Genomic DNA, 6,113 nt, shown 5'->3' with positions numbered 1-6,113 from the left:
CGATTTCAGGGTAACATTGCCCATTAAAAAGAAAAGAGAACTCTTCCCGGGACTCGTTGAGAGTTGGGTTGCCGCTTGTGCCACCAGGTGGCAATATACCTGTTCTGGTTCAGGAATATTAACCCGATTCCCTTTCGATAGGCGGTCCGCGAATGGGACGCTTTGTAACGAAATTTCCCTATCTCTTAAGATCGACTAACCCATGTCCAACTGCTGTTCACATGGAACCTTTCTCCACTTCAATCTTCAAAGTTCTCATTTGAACATTCGCTACTACCACCAAGATCTGCACCGGCAGCCGTTTCACCCTGGCTCGCGCTAGAGGCTGTGTCACGACCACCGCGCCCTCCTACTCGTCGGAACGTCACGCTTGCTCCGACGGCCGAGTATAGGTGCGACGCTTGAGCGCCATCCATTTTTGGGGCTAGTTGATTCAGCAGGTGAGTTGTTACACACTCTTTAGCGGATTCCGACTTCCATGAGCACAGTCCTGCTGTCAATATCAACTAACACCTTTCGTGGGAACTGATGAGCGTCGACTTCGGCACCTTAACTCTGCGTTCTGTTCATCATGCATCGCCAGTTCTGCTTACCAAAAATAGCCAGTAAGAGCTCACATTCGAGTGTCCGGCTACAATCGAGCAAGTCGGACTTCTTACCAATTTAAAGTTTGAGAATAGGTTAAGGTTCGACCGATTGATCAGGTCGCCAGCCGAGCACGCGCTGCAGACGACAGTCGCTGACGAGCTATGCGAGCGCATGTCTTAACAACCAGCCGCGAGGCCGGTCCACCTTTCTTGCGACCTTATAGCCGGTCGACAATGACGCTGACTCACCAGAAGTGCCGTGTTCGCCCACCGTGTCCGAGCACGCCTCATCCATGCAGATCAAGAGCACGACCATCGCCATGCACGAGCGACTGAATCTGGCAGGGCAAATTGCTAACTCCATTCACTTTCCTTTCAACGGTTTCACATACTCTTTAACTCTGTTTTCAAAGTCCTTTTCATGTTTCCCTCACGGTGCTTGTTCGCTATCGGTCTCGTGCCTGTATTTAGCTTTAGATGGAGTTTACCACCCGTTTTGGGCTGCATTCCAAAACAACCGGACTCTTCGAAAGCACATCGCGAGCACTCGAGCATTGCCACGTACGGGGTTGTCACCCTCTGTGACGTGCTGTTCCAAGCAATTTAGGCAATTACAATTCGCCTTTGCAACACAACAGAGATTTTCAAGTTGAGCTGTTCCCTCTTCATTCGCCATTACTCGGGAGTCCTTAGTTATTTTCTTCCGCATAGTAACATGCTTAAATTCAGCGAGTAATCTTGCCTGATCTGAGGTTAATGAATGAATGAATAGAATATATTGTGGGTGTGTTACAACGGCCGGCACGCGCAAAACGAAGAGCTCCTTTGCTATACAATAGTTTAGGCTTCGTTCGCGCGTCGGTAACGTTGCGACGGCAACATGTGCTGCACTTAGACGGACGCGCCGCTTCGAGCTGCGGCACGATGTCCCAATCAAGTCGAAACCAACTCGGCGTTTCATTACCAACACTCAGACAGACACGCCCCTGGTAAACGGAGAGCGCCATTTGCGTTCAAAGATTCGATGATTCACTGAATTCTGCAATTCACACTAGGTATCGCAGCTGGCTGCATTCTTCATCGATGCACCAGCTAAGAGATCCACCGTTAAAAGTTGTATATTTTGTATAAAAAAAAAAAACAACAGTTAAACTTCAACGTGCTGTGTTTGAAAATTGAAAAACGTGCAAGGATACAATGCATTTGACAATGGTAATAACGATTGGTCTCATTTGATACCTTCAGATTTCCAAACCTGTTGGGATAAAAATCTTTTTCTTTGTGTTGAATGACAAGACCGATAAATGGCGGGCCTAGTTGATCCCGAAACTGGAAAGGGCTTAATGATACAATGACAAAGGGGTTGTTGCCAAGGTACTTTGCTTGGTGGGGTGACGTTGGGCATCAACACTTGTGGGGAGGGACTTCGTTGAGGATAGTTGCGTTTAGTATCGTTGCTTGGGAACACTGGAGAACTGTGCAAGACAGGTTGTGGATTTTGAGTTGTCCCCAAACATGCACTGGTTGTCGGTTGAGTTAAATTAGACTGAAGATGCCACGGATTCGCGACCGGAGTGTGAAACCCTACAGGAGATGCTGAATTTGAAGCCAAGCTGTGCAATCGAACCATCTCATTGGGAGAAATACCAAATAGCCATTCCCCGGACGAAACCGTTGACGTAGCTGTCTGGGGTGTCTTTCTTATTCTTCTCGGTTTCCCCCCTTTCTGTCCCACAGCCCGTGTGTTTATATTACCTGTGCCAATGTCATACATGCTAACTGACTTGTTCGCTTGCTTTAACCATTCCAAATAGGTAGATAACACATTAGCTTTTCCTGCAGCAGCGACTGTATGTGAGCAAACATTGGGACGGGACTTGAACATCAAACAGGTACAGGTAATCTTTCCACTATCAAAAAGGGTTACAGAATTAGGACAGGCTGATGATCGACTATAAACTGAGAACCTTCGAACTCCGCTTTCTACAGAAGGCGCTTGGAGTACTGCGTTATCAGTAGCGAGATATTGAGAAGCCTTGTTCCATATCGACGCAAGAACAGTGCCAGGGACACTGAGCTGCGACTGTGAATAACACAAGGATAGCATTGGGGTGGAGGCATTCGATGGATCGGCACTTGTGACGTGCGAGTTATTTTTCGAATCAAGTTCAGTTCGCATAACCTTTAAAGTATGACTTTTCTTTTGATCCTGATTCATGTCGTGCATCCACTTTAATTCCGGTACTTCGAGAAAGGAATACTCTTGTTTAAATCGATACTTTCCTTTTCTTATGACCGCTCTCATTATTTCTTGAAGTTGACTTTCTGCTACGGCCTTTGAAAGGGCGATAAAGTCTGGAAGAGACATTTCTTCATATTCCGCAGCTTCTTTGAGGACATGATTTACACTCTCGGAGGGATTACTCGTAATTCTTTCACCAGATTTAAGTCCAGCATTTTGTCTCGCTTCTTCTGTAAGCGAACTCTTCATCATAACATTGCTCTCTTTCGTTAATCTCCTTTTCAAGAGACACAAGTAGGGCGTAAAAGGTTTCAGCGTCGGGTGCATCTAATAAACCTTCGTGATTTCTTCAACAGATGATCCAAAAATGCATCGAGTGAAGTAGCATTGATCATTGCCTTTAATCCCGAGAGACTTAAGTTTCTCCACACAGTTTTCTCGAAAATGGCGACAGCAACGCAAAAGGGGCATTTGAGGATAAAATACTTGAAATGCTTTAATCAGACCTGGTTCCCCATCGGTAACAACGCACTTAAGGTCGCAAATTCCGTTATCGATCTCCTTTAACTTTGCAGCTAAGTGGCAAAATGCACTGTAGCTTCTGCTCAAGTAGATTAGTGTAGGCCCAACCAATGTTGGGGATTTAGTATCATCGGCATTCTGAAGAATAAGACTCTTGTACGCAGTAGGGGTCACATAAAATTCAACGAGATTGAAAGTTGTGTCAATGCCAACTGGATAGAATTCGAGAGAATTAGAACAAAAACGCGATATATCATGAAATTGATATGGAAAACCAACAATACACATTGCTTCTGACATGCTGTGACACCGTGGATATATTTTTCTTCATCGTTACTTTGTTCTTCTACAGCCATGATCAACACACTGTACAGCCTATCCCTTCTACTTTCGTGAACAGGAATTCCTTGATCTTGCCTTTCCTTAGATTTTACAGAACTGCGCATGTTAGCAATTTGCTTTACATCACGAGGAATAGCTGCGCTGCTAGTTGCATTCATCATGTTCGATTGTCGGTCAAGCTGCGCCAAAGCTTTCTTTGGTTTTTGGTGTTTGACCACTTCTTTTATTTCTTCCGTGTAGTAGAATTTACGGGAAGGAAAGGAACATTCTTGTCTTTCTGGTTACCATGTGCTGTAACAAGAAATGAACACTCTGCACCTTTGAATTGATAGTGCAGTATTCCTAAGTTATTTACAATACTGCCGTTTTGTTCTGCAAATGTGATGACTTGCGTAAAATCTTCGTGGGATTTGTTCCTGCGATATGTTCTCTTGATTGTTACACAATTTCCTCTTGTTTTCAACTCGTCAGGTCTCAGGGCACGCTTTGCAATCAAAGTCTTTTTGATTTTTCCATCTGTATCGCTTTCCACTTCAAATACCCAAGTGCGCATTCCGTAATGACGATAAGTTCCATTGTCATCAGTAGGAAGGTCTTTCAAACTTACTGCGGACACATTTATTAGAAAAATGGAATTTTGTTGGACATGCATCGGTTGCTTTTGGCACACGTATGAAGCTGAGTGTTCCTTCAAAAGAATATCCATGATATCATCTAATGACATCTCTGGGTGGTTTCCTCGGTAAAAGAAAGGCGTGTCCTGTTGACCTTTATAAAGCAAAGGTTTTTGTGACTCATCTGGTATCCATGACGCCGATTCAATCAAATCGTCAGAGTCACTATAAAATTGCACAAACAAATACACTTGTATTTTAGTGTCTTATTGCGTGAATTCTTCTTTCAAGGAAGAGAAGCTGCTAATAATTGAGGTAAACGACTTTATTTCTCTCCTTTCCTCTTTAGCGGGACAAAAATTGTCACTAGCAGAGATTCGAATGTTTGCCCAGAAAATTTGAGTTCAGAATTTATAAGAACAATAGGTGGGAGAGCAACTAGACTGTCTGATATACAAGAAAAACTCTTCTTTTTAGCTACTAGTGCAATGGGTAAAAAAGTTTCAGTATTGTATAACAAAGCTCTGGCATGAGGTACTATCTAATCTTAGATTAAGTGGAACAACTAATATTTTTTAAATTGAACTTAATAAATTATAAATATGTAATAAAATATCGCTCATAGTGTTAATTTAGATAGTTATTGTTGTAATTTGGGGGTGACCAATTAAATAATCAATCAAACAATAGTGGCTTTTGATTTTGAAAATACAAATTAACAAACATTAGTTAAAGAACTCAATAATGCAGACAACACAAAGTCCAAGTAAAACAATCAAGACCATTGTCATTATCATGAACTAATTAATACCTATCAATTAATACCTATATATAGCAATGATTATACAACAACTTATTTCAAACCAGTTAGCGAAGTCTAATCTATGGAGGAGAAACATGCTGGAATTCAAGACAAGCCTCAATATAAATACTTTCAGATAGTTTGTATTGTATGGTATATATTTAGTCAACTTTTGCACTAATTAAAATAACATATTATGAATTTTTGAAAGTAACTATCATAACATATATATTTACCTTGAATCATTGTCATTTAAAGTCTTGGTTAAAGACACATTGCTACTTCTAAAAATTTGATAAAATAATTGGAAATAAAACAACTTTGTACAGTTGTGTGTGTCTAAAATGTGCAACTTCACTCTCAACTATTAATTAAGAATCAACTACTTTAAGTAAAAAAATTAAAAACCTAAAAATATTTCTTAATACATACATTTTGACCTTCTGTCTTTTTTTTGATGGAGAAAGTCCATGAAATGCATTTTGCAAACTTGAAATACTAATGAAGGGTAAAATGTATTATGTATAACCTAAATTTAATTTGTATGCATGTGATACATTTCATGTAAACATTCTAATTTATATAGGTCACTCTCCTAAGTCCTGTAATTGTGCCCATCACCATACCTTATAATATCAATGTCACTCTCCGTTTCTGAAGGAGCTTCCTCTAAAGTAATAAAAGTACATTTTATTGGCAGACACATTTTTAAATATTGGGTGGGTTGAGTTAGGTTGTCAACATATGGTCACTTTTTGTAACTTGATATTTCAGTTATCTTACTATTTGCCTTAAATTTGCTTTAAATTTCCTAATTTATACCTTAATGTCTATAGCTAATGTATTATTTGTATTCAGCATTCAAAGGTAAATGTCTCATAATTTATTGGTGGTAATCAGTTGGTCAGAATCCCTAATCTAATGTCTGCCACAGTGCCCATGCACTTATTTATTATTATAATATTAAAACAGTATTCAAAAATCAAATGGCATATATCACAAAT

General features: G+C 40.5%; 1 non-coding gene across 1 annotated transcript; it reads right to left on the bottom strand.

Annotated features, from left to right (window-relative positions):
- Nucleotides 1-1,551: 1,551 nt before the first annotated feature.
- Nucleotides 1,552-1,703, bottom strand: LOC114541396. Its single transcript, XR_003689269.1, has one exon. It is a non-coding gene; the product is annotated as a 5.8S ribosomal RNA (ribosomal RNA).
- Between the last annotated feature and the right edge of the window lie 4,410 nt (nucleotides 1,704-6,113).

The sequence above is a fragment of the Dendronephthya gigantea genome, unplaced genomic scaffold, assembly GCF_004324835.1.
Source record: "Dendronephthya gigantea isolate DGI-Jeju-01 unplaced genomic scaffold, DenGig_1.0 000287F, whole genome shotgun sequence".
Taxonomy (NCBI): Eukaryota; Metazoa; Cnidaria; class Anthozoa; order Malacalcyonacea; family Nephtheidae; genus Dendronephthya; species Dendronephthya gigantea.
Note: the sequence above shows the minus strand (reverse complement) of the source record. Positions and strands in the feature narration are given on the sequence as shown.